We start from the raw sequence: 17,155 nt of genomic DNA on the forward strand, positions 1-17,155 counted from the left end.
CCTCTGGGTTGCTTTGGCTGTGTTTTGGCTGTCCATCTGTATTATGAAATGCTGGGGGGAGGATAATATCTTACTGTTCTTATAAGAAATAATAAGAAAGTAATAAATAAGTAAATAGCAAGTAAGTCATTAGAAGCTGCCTTTGCTACCCTCATATACATATAATCAACAACCTGAGAAAACTAAAACTGGAGTAAAATTAAATAATTACTAAGAAAACACAATTTCATGTGCAAAGGCTGCATTTGAAAAACTTTGAACAGGGCAACAAATCTGGGAAATTCCTTGCTAACTAGTTAAAACTATACAAAGAAAACAACAACTCTTTATTCAATAAAGAATTCAGCTTGGAACATTACTCATGATCCACAACAAATAAATAGATGTGTTAAAGAGTTTTATGAAGCTTTATACACATTATATATTAATCCATCTGATGCTGCCATTAAAGAATTTCTCAACAATATAAATCTACCAAAACTAAATGGCAAAAAAATAGTGGCACTGGATTCATGTTTTTTAATGTCTGAGTTCATGAAGACAGCATCTCCCAAACAATAAAACTCCAGGTACAGATGGTTTTCCTGCAGAGTTTTACAAAGAGCTTTGGCCTAGCACATCCCCTCCTCCGCCTCTGCCGTCACTATATATACACAGAGAAGAAGAAGATCATTACATTAAGCTCTCATACCTGCCCTCTTTGCCACACCTCGGCACCGCTCTAAGCACTCCACTGCTTAGAGCCTCCACTGCAGCAGACCACACCCCTGCCACAGTTAATATTAATATTATTAATATTAATAGCAAAATATACAAAGTGCAAAATATTCATTTCAATTTATGAAAGAAAAAAAAACAGAAAGGTTTGAGCTAAAATATACTTCTCTACAGCAGCTGAGTAAAATTACGGTTCCTTCCCTGTACAAATATTAATGTCATACTCAAGGTGAGACTGCTGCCACACCTGCTCCTGCAGCAGTTTTAAGCCTCTGTCTAATTAATTTCACTGAACAGACCGGTTACTGGGCTTGTCAAAATTACAGATTAGTATTAATATAAACGAGCCAACCTGTGCAATAAATACAGGGAGTGCAGAATTATTAGGCAAATGAGTATTTTGTCCACATCATCCTCTTCATGCATGTTGTCTTACTCCAAGCTGTATAGGCTCGAAAGCCTACTACCAATTAAGCATATTAGGTGATGTGCATCTCTGTAATGAGAAGGGGTGTGGTCTAATGACATCAACACCCTATATCAGGTGTGCATAATTATTAGGCAACGTCCTTTCCTTTGGCAAAATGGGTCAAAAGAAGGACTTGACAGGCTCAGAAAAGTCAAAAATAGTGAGATAGCTTGCAGAGGGATGCAGCAGTCTCAAAATTGCAAAGCTTCTGAAGCGTGATCATTGAACAATCAAGCGTTTCATTCAAAATAGTCAACAGGGTCGCAAGAAGCGTGTGGAAAAACCAAGGCGCAAAATAACTGCCCATGAACTGAGAAAAGTCAAGCGTGCAGCTGCCAAGATGCCACTTGCCACCAGTTTGGCCATATTTCAGAGCTGCAACATCACTGGAGTGCCCAAAAGCACAAGGTGTGCAATACTCAGAGACATGGCCAAGGTAAGAAAGGTTGAAAGACGACCACCACTGAACAAGACACACAAGCTGAAACGTCAAGACTGGGCCAAGAAATATCTCAAGACTGGTTTTTCTAAGGTTTTATGGACTGATGAAATGAGAGTGAGTCTTGATGGGCCAGATGGATGGGCCCGTGGTTGGATTGGTAAAGGGCAGAGAGCTCCAGTCCGACTCAGACGCCAGCAAGGTGGAGGTGGAGTACTGGTTTGGGCTGGTATCATCAAAGATGAGCTTGTGGGGCCTTTTCGGGTTGAGGATGGAGTCAAGCTCAACTCCCAGTCCTACTGCCAGTTCCTGGAAGACACCTTCTTCAAGCAGTGGTACAGGAAGAAGTCTGCATCCTTCAAGAAAAACATGATTTTCATGCAGGACAATGCTCCATCACACGCGTCCAAGTACTCCACAGCGTGGCTGGCAAGAAAGGGTATAAAAGAAGAAAAACTAATGACATGGCCTCCTTGTTCACCTGATCTGAACCCCATTGAGAACCTGTGGTCCATCATCAAATGTGAGATTTACAAGGAGGGAAAACAGTACACCTCTCTGAACAGTGTCTGGGAGGCTGTGGTTGCTGCTGCACGCAATGTTGATGGTGAACAGATCAAAACACTGACAGAATCCATGGATGGCAGGCTTTTGAGTGTCCTTGCAAAGAAAGGTGGCTATATTGGTCGCTGATTTGTTTTTGTTTTGTTTTTGAATGTCAGAAATGTATATTTGTGAATGTGGAGATGTTATATTGGTGTCACTGGTAAAAATAAATAATTGAAATGGGTATATATTTGTCTTTTGTTAAGTTGCCTAATAATTATGCACAGTAATAGTCACCTGCACACACAGATATCCCCCTAAAATAGCTAAAACTAAAAACAAACTAAAAACTACTTCCAAAAACATTCAGCTTTGATATTAATGAGTTTTTTGGGTTCATTGAGAACATGGTTGTTGTTCAATAATAGAATTATTCCTCAAAAATACAACTTGCCTAATAATTCTGCACTCCCTGTAAGTGAGTATGTATCATTCCCTTATTCATTGTTTTAGACAGATATTTCCCAGACAAAGTCAAATGTATTCTGAAAATGTTGATTTTAACTATAAATTTGCCATTTATATAAAAAGATTATGAGCTGTAAGAGATATTTTTCTGTTTCAGCAATATATTTCAGTCTTTTCATGAGTCTAGTGATGTTACATCTACATTATAATATGCAGATCACAGTGGATCTATAAAGGCACAAAACCTTCATATATTGAGTTTCTGATAGAAAACAACAGTGATTTATGTTTGCATGATGTATTTATCCATAGAAACAATGGTGTCAAATCACAACAGCAAGAATTGCTTTTAATGGGAAAAAAAATTAACAGTATACTTAAAACATGATGTCAAACTGTCTCTGCAAACTATACCAACAGGATGATGTGTCAACCTTTGCATATATGCTTTGACTGTTTGTGTTAGGATGCCTGGGTCGTTGTCCCAGGGTTTTTGAGTTTATTATATTATTTATTATTTCTAGTCTTGCTTTCTTTGAGTTCTGTCTTATAGTTTATGTCTCTGTCTTCTCTAGTTGCTCTGTCTCCCCTGTCAGCTGTATCCCCTTGTCTAGTTCGCGTCTCTGTGTATCCTTAGTTGCTATATCCCCGTGTGCAGTCAGTGTCTGTGTCTGCCCTGGTCCCACGTCTCTGTTCCCTTTGTTGCAGTGCGTGCGAGTCTGCGTCTTTAGTTCAGTCTGTGTCATGTTTCCTGTTTTATTTTGAAGGTCCTTGTCTGAGGTTAATGTATCTGGTTTTGCTTCCCCTTGTCTCGTTAAGCCTGATTTGCCCCAGCTGTGTTTCCCTCCTGTTACCCATTCCCTGATTGCTCCCTCTGTGTATTTAAGCCCTGTGTTTCTCTGTGTCTGTGTTGCGATCTACTGTTTATTTTGCTGTGTGTTTTGTCTGCTTGCCTGAGTTTATGTTTAAAGTCTCAGTTCTGGTATCTTTTTAGTTCAGCATTAAAGCTGTTTTTTGAAGTTTACTTTGTGCCTCCGAGTGTCTGCACTTTTGGGTCCACGATTCCTGTCTGCACACAGCCTACTCATAACAGTTTGTGGCTTTACTGACAGACTTGCATTCATTATGGCTTTACAGTAACTACAGCCGTACACTGTCAATGGCTAGAGCTTTACAGCTAAAACATTGTTTGCTTCGCTAAGCCTTTAGAAAAGTCATGACAAATGCATATATCTGTAAATTAAATTGTAGATAAATGTACATTAAATCTTCAAAAGGTTTTGAGGGATTTCAAAAATAATGCTGTGCAAATTTCATGCAGTGTGAGGTAGGAAGTATATCCACAGTTTGCTGTGGAAACACCAGGTGCCATTCTTTAAATAACCGTAACCAATTTAAAAAACAAAAAAAGAAAAAATGAAAGAAAAATCAGTGGCATATTTTGCTCTTGTCAGAAACATATGGAAGGACAATTTGACAAACAGACAAAAAACAAACTAAAAACCAGCAAAAAACACAAAGAAAGAACAATACGGTATCCTCAACAGCACCAAAGAATAAAACAGTGAAATGTGGGTTATTTAACATTAGGTCTCTCTCTTCCAAGTCTCTGTTAGTATATGACTTAATAATTGATCAACAAATTGAATGATTCTGCCTTACAGAAACCTGGTTGCAGCAGGATGATTATGTTAGTTTAAATGAATCAACACCCCCGAGTCATTCTAACTACCAGAAACCTCGAAGCACAGGCCGAGGGGCCGGTGTGGCAGCAATTTTCCACACAACCTTATTAATCAACCAAAGACCCAGGCAGACTTTAAATTATTTGAAAGCCTGATGCTTAGCCTTGTCCACCCCAGCTGTAAAACTCAAAAAACAGTCTTATTCGTTATCATCTATTGTCCACCTGGGCCTTACACAGAGTTTCTGTCTGATTTCTCAGAGTTTTTATCTAATTTAGTTCTGAGCTCAGATAAAATAATTACTGTGGGTGATTTTAACATCCATGTAGATGCTACAAATGACAGCCTCAACATGGCATTTAATCTGTTATTAGACTCAATTGGCTTCTCTCAAAATGTAAAGGAACCCACCCACCACTTTAATCACACTCAAGATCTTGTTTTAACATATGGTATAGAAACTGAACATTTAACAGTGTTTCCTGAAAACCTTCTCCTGTCTGATCATTTCCTGATAACATTTAAATGTACAATAATTGATTACACAACAATGGGGAGTAGATTTCATCACAGTTGATGTCTTTCTGAAAGCGCTGTAACTAAATTTAGGGATATCATCCACCCACTGTTATCATCTTCAATGCCCTGTACCAATTACCATACGGTAAAAAAATACATTTTTCCTGGCCAAAATATATTTCAAATATATGGTAAATATATTTTGTATTTGTGATGCTCCAAAAAAATATATTTTTGAAATTTAAAATAAAATTTCTACAAACACAAAGGACCCATTACTATCAAATACTGTTCACAAATCTGTCTAAATCTGTGTTAGTGAGAACTTCAGGTCTGATCAACTCTATGTCCATTGCACACCATTTGCCTGAGGCAAATGGTGGCCACACCAGATACTGACTGGTTTTGCGGCATCTGTAGCATTGTGCTGTGTGATCAAACTGCATATTTCAGAGTGGCCTTTTATTGTGGGCAGTCTAAGGCACACCTGTGCAATGTTCATGCTGTCTAATCATCACCTCGACATGCCACACCTGTGAGGTGGGACGGATTATCTCGGCAAACCTGAAGTTCTCACTAACACAGATTTAGACAGATTTGTGAACAGTATTTGATAGTAATGGGTCCTTTGTGTTTGTAGAAAATGTTTCAGATCTTTAAGTTCAGCTCGTGAAAAATGGGAGCAAAAACAAAAGTGTTGCGTTTATATTTTTGTTCAGTGTATATATATCTATATATATGTATATGTGTGTGTATTCCTCTGCTTGTTATTGATCAGTAAACATCTTTGAGTGATCACATCTTTATTGTGTTAATAGCAGTTCACATCAAATTCACAGTATCGTTACTTATAAGTGTTTGTTGCAGTTGCATTTTGTATAGTTAAATGTGTATATATATATATATATATAATTTTATTTTTTTTAATTATTTTACAATTTTTAAGAATGTTATGAGAATAAAGTTGTATAATGTATGTTCCTAGCTTGATTTATATGCTATGTTTGTTTTAGATATCAAATAAAGATTTTCAGTTGTTACATGTGAATGTTTTCTTTGACTGAAATATATGAAGGGTAAAATATATTTTTGAAAGATTTTTAATTAATTTTGAAATATATTTTGAAATATATTTCAAAATATACAAAAATTGGCCAAAAAATATATGTGCTAAAATACATTTCAAAATATATTTATATATTTTGAAATGTATTTTAGCGCATATATTTTTTGGCCAATTTTTGTATATTTTGAAATATATTTCAAAATATATTTATGGGAACACAGAGAAGAGCAGCTACCTGGCTGCTACTCCAACAGAGGTCGATTATCTTGTTAATAATTTTGCCTCCTCACTTTGTATGACTCTGGATACTGTAGCTCCTGTGAAAAATAAGGCCTCAAATCAGAAGTAATTGACTCCCTCGTATAATTGTCAAACACGTAGCCTAAAGCAGATGACTCGTAAGCTGGAGAAGAAATGGCGTGTCACAAATTCAGAAGATCATCATTTAGCCTGGAGAAATAGTTGGCTGCTTTATAAGAAAGCCCTCCGTAAAGCTAGAACATCTTACTGATCATCACTGGTTGAAGAAAATAAGAATAAGAAAATAAGAACAACCCTCTTTTCAACACTGTAGCCAGGCTGACAAAAAGTCAGAGCACTGTTGATGTTACAGGCCCCAGTATGGTGGGCGCGCAGCCAGATTACGATCCTGTAAAACAGGAGACAAAGTGAACACAGGAGACACGCTGCCGTTCGCCTGGTTAATCTTAGCAGAATGGAAAGCTCACGGCAACTATGCACCCGACTCAGTTTCCAAAGCACGCTGCTGCCCTCTACTGTCCAAAGTGTTATACACTCTCCTGGCAACAGGGAATTTACATGACGTTGTGGATTTAAATCACGCCAGTAAACCAGCAAAATAAAACATGCATAATAATCTCCATATATCACGGCACTTAACAATTGTGACCACATATCTGTGTGGATCACATTGAGCCAACCATTTATTTAATGTAATGACATGAAATTATTCACAAATAAAATTTTAACCATTAGAGAAAAAATTACTCATAATCATCTCACAGATTTAGCATTATCTACAGCTTTCTTCAGCACCATTGATATTCATTTAGACTCTTTTTCTCCAATTGATCTTTCTGAGTTAACTTCAGTAATTACTTCCTCCAAACCATCAACGTGTCTTTTACACCCCATTCCTACAAGACTCCTCAAAGAAGTCCTATGGTTAATTAATGCTTCAATGTTAAATGATCAACCTGTCTCTAATAATCAGCTATGAACCGCAGGCCTTCAAGCTGGCAGTAGTTAAACTGATACTTAATACAGAGTCCATTGTGAGTGTGCAACCAGAATAATAGCAATCCTTTAAATAAATAGTTATATTAACACACTGCTGAAACAGAGGATATAAATAAAGGTTGATAAACTCTCAGTAAACTATACAATTTCTCAACTCTAACATACAGTTTAGGTCAAATTTCACCTGCTTTGACTTTTGACAACAGTAAATTTGATTATTTTAGCCGCAAATTTGATGGGTATTTTTCCTAAATTGAGTCAAAATACAAAAAAACCCCATACAGATTTGACCTGTATGTATTGAGACGGACAGCGTGGGTCAAATCAAGGGAAAATAGTTTGTTTTTGGCAATTCTGAAACTGCACATATCCTGTCTATGTGTATTTTTTATGGGACAGCAGTCGCAGAGATCAAGGCAGGAGTTTGAGTCTATGTTCCCTCTATAGTTGCCCAGGTTCCCACAGAGACAGACACTCGCTGGTCTTTGAAGGATTGTGGGAGGAATTTTCAAAGAGTTTAACACTAAAAGGACATAAAAGTGATCATGTATGGTGCAGATAAGGAAGAGAGGTCACACAGAAGTCAGAGGGTGCCTTAACATTAACAGTGCATAGAATGAAGTGCTGTATGAACTTGGACTTAGTGGGACTTGTAGTTAAATACACTTTGAGTGATCAGTAATCCTAGAAAAGTGCTGTATAAATGTGAGCAGATTACATGCCTATCTGTTACTGCATTAAACAAAACCAAACCCATTTACTCTGAGCTGGGATTAAAAGAGAGATCAAAGAGGAATTGGAGGATTCATAAGATTACAATCTGCCAATCTGCAAGGTTTTTTTAAATGACCAGACTAGTTTCCAATAAGCAGGTTTTATGCTTTAAATGTTAATTAATGTTAATTTAATATTGATGAATATAAATGGCAGATATGAGTAGTTTCTTTTATTTATTTGCATAAGGTGTTATCATGAATAACAGCAGTTGCAGAAAGTTATTGGCATTGTCACTTTCAACAGAATATCATTAAATGATTACTGTTGATATTTTTGCATGTCTTAAGATAAGCAGGACATGGTAGTTTTGCTAGTTATTTTTCATCACCAGCTCTCTTCCACAGTGTGTCTTTTGTTTCGGCCAGTGGCCGGCCCTCCCTGAGCCTGGTTTTGTTGGATGTTTCTTCCTGTTAAAAGGGAGTTTTTCCTTCCCACAGTCGCCAAGTGTTTGCTGAGAATGTTTTGTCTGATTATTGGAGTTTTCTCTGTATCACTGTAGGGTCTTTACCTTGAAATATAAAGCACCCTGAGCCCCTTTAGCCCTTCCCCAGCTCTAATTTGCAGCTACGCGTCTTCTCTGTCCTCTAGCCTGAGACTCAGAAGTTCATCTTGGTGCATCACAATGAAGGCCATCTCAAATCTTTTAATGCATTTAGAGGACAAAGGAGAGGAGCTGTGGTTGAAGATGCACAGGTGTACCCTTTACAGAACATTTTTACCTTCAAGTATAACGTAGACATGGCTCACAACCAAGGCGGAGCAGGACTCTTAAAAACACTCATCGATTTCATTCATATGCTGTTTCAGTTGAGATGATCAGCAGCTTTCTGCCCTTCACTGTGTGTGTGTTTGATTAAAAAAGTAGGACATCTTGTGACTTTGAATCATGTGTTTAAATGTAATTCAAAGTAGCCCGATATGTAAGGCGAGTCATCAACACTGTTACATCTGACATAAAATGCAGCTGTGACACAGTTGTGCTCCCGGCTGTGTTGGACTGACATCGCTTTAAAACGAGGCTCCGTGCTGAGGATGTCTCACTTGTTTAAATGTTTTCCGCTCTCCTTGTGTCTGTTCCTCGCCACCTCTGCTGGCATCCTTGGCAGGAGGTACACAGGAGAAGAGGAATTAGAGATGTGAGAAGAGGGATTCACTACTCTTATGCAACAGAATTTTGAGTGCAAACATCTGCATTTTATAAAAGGATGTAGGAGATAAATCCTGTCATAGTGCAAATTCAAAGAAATGGAGGGTGACTTTTTTGCTGCAAAGAGAAGTGTCGAGGAAACAATACTGCCCATTAGTTCGGAGTCACCTCCATTTCTTTGAATTGGAGGGTGACTCCAATTCAAAGAGGGTGACTTTGAACATAAAAATCAAGGAAATTAGTGTTTTTTTAAATTATTTTTCTCTTGTAACAATACTTCTTGGTGATACAAATTTTACTGTTTGAAACCCTGTTTATTTCCACTTAAGTAGTGCCACATTTATACGGAAAATGCATTTGTGAGAGTCCGTTCCACACATGAAAAACTTGCCAAATCTTCTCTGCCAGTGCCAGCGTAGAGAGAACATTGGTTGGTTTTTGAGAAGCTGTTTTTAAAGAATGAAAAGACAGAGAAAAATCTGAGGTATGCCAAATTACATAAGAACTGGGCTGAAAATCAGCAGCAACATGCCTTATTCAATTCAATTTAGTTTTATTTATATAGCGCCAATTCACAACAACAATGAAGTCAAGGATAAAGACCAGGCTCAGGAAGGGGCAGTGACCTTCAAAGGCCAGTTGAGATTAGGAGAAAGAGAAGAGGGCAATGAGATAAAACAAAAGCTTTATCAGAGCAGGAAAGCTTTAAGCCTAATCTTAAAGATGGAGAGAGCGTTAGTCTCCTAAATCCAGCTGGTTCCACAGAAGAGGGGCCTGAATGCTCAAGGCTCTGCCTCCCAGTCTACATTTGAAAACGACATATTGAAAGCAAAGTGCTCTGCTAGGATAATAAGGTCATCTAAGATGTAAATCTAAGATTTTTAGTCCCAGCGAGTACTCTTGCTGTAGCATTCTGGATCAACTGAAGGCTTTCAAGGAGTTGTAGTGAGTGACCTAATAATAATAATTAATTACAATAGTTTAGTTTAAAAGTAATAAATGCAGGAACTAGCTTTTCAGCGTCAGTGAAAGACAATATGTTTCTAACTTTAGTGATAATGCAAAAATAAATGAAAGCTGTCCTACATAATTGCTCAATGTGCACGCTGGCAGACGCTAAAGGTTTAGGGCTATGTTTCAGACAGTTGTACTGGGGATACTGTCAAAATTAGTAAGTTATGACCACAGAAAAGTAGCAGAAAAAATAATATTGTTTGAAAAGTGCCTAAATAGCAAAGGTGTCGAGGTTGGAAGCGTGACAGGCAGGAGTTGGGCCCAAAATGCAGCACTCAGAAGAGGAGAGGTAAAGTTAAAAGCAGCCTTAATGCCGACCTGAAATAAAGGATAATGCAGCTTAAAACCTGCAACTAGGAGGATGACAGCAATGAGGGAGTACAGAGAAAAACAGAGAAAGAGACTAAGAAAATATACACACAAGTTAATGAGGGAGAGGCAACAGGTGGAAATGCAGGTGAGCGAAATTATAGATGACAAGCCAGGAAGTAATACTTTGCAAAACACAAGAGACTAAAGACCACCAAAGTAAAACAGGAAGTAACAAACGGCAGGCTCACAACACACAAATCTGACAGAGACAAAAGATAAACAGGCACAAACACAACACCAAAGAAACTCATACCAACCATGAGGAAATTATAGACATGCAAACACTAAGAAATAACAGAGCTAAACATAACCAATTTTGGATACATAAAACAAAGTTAATCAAAAATACAAAACCAGAATGTGGCAGGAGTCTGTGGCTCAGCTGCAGGGGAGGGGTGGTGCAGTGGGTTGAGGGTCAGTGTCAGGGGAGGCTGGCGGTGATTGTCTAATCTTGGCTCCTTTTATTTTAGTAGCGTGCTGGGACCCGGGGAAATATTCCTGAAGTCTTCTTAAAGACATGACATGAAAACTGCCTAAGAGAGTTCAAATTGAAGAATAAAGGTGGTACAAATTCTGTTTTGCCTCACACACTGTATTTTTATGTATATTTATACATTTCAATAAATCACCGCATCTATTTCCCCATTGTCTTTGCCAAATACAAAGAAATGATGGATGTACTATTTTAGAGTGGTATACAAATCTTTGTAAATTATTTTCTAGATTTATAGGCATCATCCACATTTTTGTTTCTTGATGTCCCTAAAAGCCTTATGTATATACACATACGTGTGTGTGTTTGTGTATAAATGTATATAGTCTGTCTCTGGGCTTAAACAGTAAGAAATAAATGAAGGAAAAACTCCTTTTTAACAGGAAGAAACCTCCAACAGAACCAGGCTCAGGGAAGGGGAGTGATCTGTCAAGGCCAGTTGAGGTGAGGAGAAAGAGAAGAATGACTGTGGGGGAAATCTTTATTGTCAGGGGAAGCTGCAAAACCTATGAAAATACTGTTAAAAGTCCAAAATGTATGCTGTCCTTCACATTTTCCAATGCCGCTCATAAGGCCAGATTGGAGCTTTTGCAGGGTCAATTCTGGCCTGCGGGCCTTATGTTTGACATCCCTGACAGAAATCTTTGCGTTGTAGTTTATAAAAATAGGCATTTACTTACTTTTTCATTCACTTGGCTGGTCTGTTCTTGGATTTATTTAAATTATGAAAGTGATCACCTGTACCTGTACGCACCGTTTCAAATACTGTTCCAATAAGCAAAAGATATCCATGTGATGAACTGAATATGTTTATGTGAATATAGTAGCAGCCCGATTATTCCTAATCCATGAGGTGTACAATCAAGTAAAGTGAGTAAGTAAGTAAGTAAAAAAATTTTATATAGCACATTTCTAGATAGAAATCACAAAGTGTTTTACAAGATATAACAGATTATAAAAATAAAAAAAACAAACAAGATACAAACAAAGTTAGCAAAAGGCAATTTTAAAAAGATGTGTTTTTAGCTGTTTTTTAAAAGTAATCAATGAATCAGCGGATCGTAAGTCCTGAGGAAGGGAATTCCACAGTCTGGCGGCCACAGTAGCAAAAGCTCTATCACCCCTAGTTTTCAGTCTCGTATACTGAATGACAAGTAGGCCCTGACTACTCGACCTCAGAGACCTACTAGGGGCATAGGGCTGTAAAAGTTCAATAATATATGGTGGTGCTTGTTGTTGAAGAGCCTTAAAAGTTAAAACCAAAATCTTAAAATGGACTCTAAATTCGACAGGAAGCCAATGTAACTGCATAAGCAACAGTGTTATATGTGAATATTTAGAAGCTTTCGTCAAAAGTCTTGCTGCAGCATTCTGAACGATCTGCAGACGCTCCAAAGAACCTTTGTTTAAACAAGTAAACAGGGAATTGCAATAGTCCAGTCGTGATGAGATAAAAGCATGAATAACAATCTCCAGTTCGGTATAGGATATTATAGAGCTCAATTTAGAAATATTTCTTAGATGATAAAAGCAAGACCGAACAAGAGATTTAACATGAGTATCTAACGTAAGAGCAGGATCAAGGATAATCCCTAAGTTCCTGACAGATGGTTTTACAAACGTTGAAAGAGGACCAAGAGCATTTATTATACTGGCAATCAATCATGGCCAGTGTGTGAATTTGTCAGTTTAGGAACATATTAGTTTAGGACACATATTAATAACTTTCAACAGAGGGTTAGGGAGGTGACCCAGCATTTTGAGTTTATCTTCTAGTTTTGATTTCTTATGTTAAATTGAAAATATGTTACGTTCTTGTGTTATTATTTAGTTAGGGTTTAGTTGAAGTTCAGTCTAGTTTATGTTATTGTCCATGTCTCCTTGTTAATGAGTCTTTTTTTCTTTTCATGTGTTATCTCCTTGTCTATCTAGGTTCCCCTGGTGTTTCGCTCCCTCTCATTCTCTTGCGTCAAGCTTGCATGTCCCAGTTTCTATATTTCCTGTTTTATTTTGAAACTCTAGTGTTTCCATGTTCAGTTTGTTTAATTTTGCTTCCCCTGTGGCGTCTTGTTCATTTGTGTCAGCTGTGTTTCCCCAGGTGTTTCCACTTCCCTCATTACCCTTCTGCATATTTAAGTCCTCTGTCTTCGGCTGTGTCTCAATTCAGGGGCTGCATCCTTTGGAGGCTGCATTTGATGGCCGATTACATCACAGCGACGCAAAGAAGGCTGTCCCAATTCGAAGGCTGCTCCAAATGCGGCCAATACCAGTTTTCAACAATGGCAGCGGCTACTTAATTTTAATATTACTCTTATTACTCTTTGCAATACTTTATTATTTAAATTAGTATTTATAATATTTTTATAATAATATAAAAATACTTGTCGAACGCGGCAATGGCAGAGGAGCACGGCTAAAGAGTTTTAATATGACTCTTTCTCGCCTGAAAATAAACTTTTAAGATATTTTGAGGTGAGAATGTAGCTGTGTAAACTTCAAATATCTTCTCGATTTATCAAGACATCACATATTTGCAAAAGTGCTCTGCCGTTTTCGGAGACGTCTGTTACCCACCAGCTCGATCAGTGACTGAGAGGTCAAGGCTCACTAAAGCTGGCGAGAACAACGAATTCTCGGCACATCCTTTTCAGGCCCTGCGACAGACTGGCAACCTGTCCAGGGTGTACCCCGCCTCTCACCCTATGACAGCTGGGATAGGCTCCAGCGCCCCCCGCGACCCTGAAAAGGATAAGCGGACGCGAATGGATGGATGGATCGTTTTCAGGCCCGCGCGGTCGTTCACTACTCAGGTTAAACATGATATATAAGTCACTTTAAATGATGTGAGAAGTGTGAGATGGTAGAGAATTTACTCCAATCTCCTGTTATATTTTAGATAGCAAGGAGCAGACGGCTGAGTTTATTAAACTCCACCGAGACAGTGGTAACGCAAATCTGAAGGCTGGACTGTCCCATTTTACAGCCTCCCGGCCTTCTCTGTCTTTGGAGGACCCGGCCCAGATGTAGACACAAAGGCCGGGTCCTCTGAAGGATGCAGCTCCTGAATTGAGCCACAGCTTTCCTTTTTTCAGTGTTAGCGCGTCTGTTTTAAAGTATTTCATAATTCTGTTCAGGTCATGGTCATGTTCATGTTTTTCTCATCATAGTTTCTCACATGCTCCTGCTCAGAATCATGTTCATGTGACTTTGTCACAGTTGTGATAGTCTAGGTTTTGCCAGTTTGGGTTCTACTTTTAGTTTACACCCCTGTATGCTTTACCTTGTTTTGTGCTCATGTTTTTTCAGCCAAATAAATGGCTCAGCTTTCAAACTTCTGTTCCATCGCTCTCCTGTCTGCTTTTTGGGTCCACACCGGCTGCTCAGCCCTGACACCTTTTCAATGAATCAGAGAACAACACATAAAGCATTTTTTGTATATGAATGTGTTTATTGGTCTTTTTTTTTTTTAAAGAAGTTCATAACAAAATAAAAGGAGATGATAAATGCCTGGTTGTCATCAGCCAGTTGAATAGACGTAATAACACCCTTATATGTCATTATTAAACATTTACAGTCAGTCAAAGCGCTTCACTTGCACTCTTTGTGATTGTATTGTAACCTGTGCAGATCAGAGCCTCAGTATAACACTGACATATGCGAAAAGAAAGAAAAAATCTGTCTTTCATAAAGCTAAACTGTGATGGTAAACAGTTTGTTTTCTCATGCACTTATTTATTTTTTCAGTGCACCACCTAACTGCTGTCTTGGCTTAAGACTAAGGCACTTTCTAGAGAAACGGCTTTCCTTTTACTTAATTTTACATAAAAAGCTCTTTAATTGGCACAATTTACAAAACTGTGCCACATGTATAGATATTTTTTTCATTTTTTATTTATAGACACAAATAGTATAACACATTCAAATGCACTAAACCATTGATGTTCTGCACTAAAAGCTTATTTAGCACTTTATAACATCACATAAAACAAATAACACATGTACCAGATGTTTTCTTGTGAGTGTATCACTCCAGCCATGACACGAATGCTTCCTTGGACCAGACCTGTCTTTACAAATGTCCTGACTTCTTGAATGGTGACACAATCTGTCCACAGAGAGACAAACACCTACTCAAATCTATCTGCGTAGTAGTTCCTGCTGCGAGTTTCCCTAGGACCATGTTTTGGCAGGATGACGCACTGACAGAAACACAAACTGACAATTTCCTAAGTACAGTGTACATAGGTTGCTGTTACATTCAAGCAGCCAACAGGGTACAACAAGTCAACAGTACAGTACCGTAGATTAACAGCAGTGTGCCAAAACCCTACACTGAGATGAGCTATTATTTGCAGCTGTGCTTCAATGGAAGTATCAAAAAGTTTCCCCAATATTTCATTACAATAAGCTGGATGTTCGGTTTTAATAACAAAGAATGCAATGTCTTCTGCAGCTGAGCTCCACCTACGATAATCATCACTGCAAATCTAAAAAAGCAGGAAGCAGGTGGTAGTTTCAGTAGATTGCATTGAATAATGTAAGAAGAAACTATCACAGATAAAACCTTCACTCGATGTTCAGTGATGGTCCAGCAGAGGGAACCCTCACTCCAACTATCTGCAGCCATGACAAGGCATTTGCATAGGTCATCTCTACCCTTATGAGATGTACATTTAATAATGAACAGTGCAGGCGGGCGACAGCAATGTCAGGAGTGCACCCTTGAGAGCGTGACAATGCATTCAAAGCACCTGAATAGCATCGCTGAGGACACAGCAAGGGTAGAAGGTACAGCATGTCAGGTATGAGTTGGAACGCACGGAAAATCAAGTATTAGGAAAAAGATCGGCACTGCAGTGAAGATGGAAACCAAAAATATGCATATTGAGTCAGGTCAACTTCAAGTATATTGCAGTTCATTAAAGGACTGTAAAAGTATTATTAGGGAGAGAGGTTTGTCTCCTTTTCTGCGGTGTCCTATAATTCTCTGATATTATCTTCCTCACCCGCTATATTTTAAACTGCTATTTACTTATAGGATTTATCATAAAACAGATAACAGCAGCAATACATTAATAATTCATTTGTTTTTGGGTTTTGTTTCAAATGTCTAGGTTGTTTTTAAAGATACATTTAACTTGTATTTAAACATTATTCAGTCGGATTTTGATGTCCTAAATAATCCATCTAAACTATATAAATAAATCAGCCATCCTCTGTGTTTATCACGTGATGTACACAGAGGATGGCTGGACTAAAGAATTGTTTTTACCCTCTTCATAAGCAATCATTAAAATACGATCCAATATAAACATCTCATGAGCTGATTTTTTTTTCTCGATTTGATGTGCGCAATTTAATACGATTTAGGAAATAGAAGAGCTGTAAGTTTTTATGAGGTATGGAGCATGTGCAGAGCACCTGAGTCCCTCGTGCAATTATTTATTTCATTTTTCCCAGTGTAATTACCACTGTGCAGCTTTCATCCAAACATATGAGGCACCATTTTGTCTGGTATCCAGCCTATGATATACTGCAGGGGTGGAGCCAAGTGGTGGCCAGGGGTGGCCTATTTGGGAACTATATGTGTCTACTATTACTGTGTCTATTACTGAACAGAGTGAACTAAAAAAAAATATGCTTTTTCTTTTTGAAGCATTTCTCAGCAGCTGTTGTTTCCTGGTGGTGCACTTCTGCATGTGTGTTATCAGAAAAATAAATGGAGACGTAAGTTTCTGGGCCACCCCAGTGTAACTAATAGTAGCAGTCTCAGCCAGTGTCCAGGTGGCCGGCTGCCATTGCCCAATAATTTTCATTACGACTCTAAGAAAGAAAAAGGGTCCATCACTCATGGAACCCCCAGAAGCAGCAGAAACTGGTGTGCGAATTCAGCTCATCACACCGACTGTATTTCACTGATGACAGTGATGTATTCATCAAAACCTTGAAGCAGCTGATCTTCAGAATTTTGATCTCTACCTGCCTGTCGACATTACATATTTTCACCTTCAGCATTACATGTGATTTTCTTTTTAGCAGATGCATCTGCATTTATCTTTTCTTTTGCTCTGTTAACACGATTATTTTTTATAATTTAAACTAGTGTGTGTGTGTGTGGAGAGGGCACGGATAATAATGCTAACATTTTGCACTTCTCCAGCACACTAATGCTCATCACAGCTG

Source organism: Diplotaxodon limnothrissa, linkage group LG4 (assembly GCF_057381915.1).
Source record: "Diplotaxodon limnothrissa isolate DT_005_m linkage group LG4, D_limnothrissa_male_GT1.1, whole genome shotgun sequence".
Classification (NCBI taxonomy): Eukaryota; Metazoa; Chordata; class Actinopteri; order Cichliformes; family Cichlidae; genus Diplotaxodon; species Diplotaxodon limnothrissa.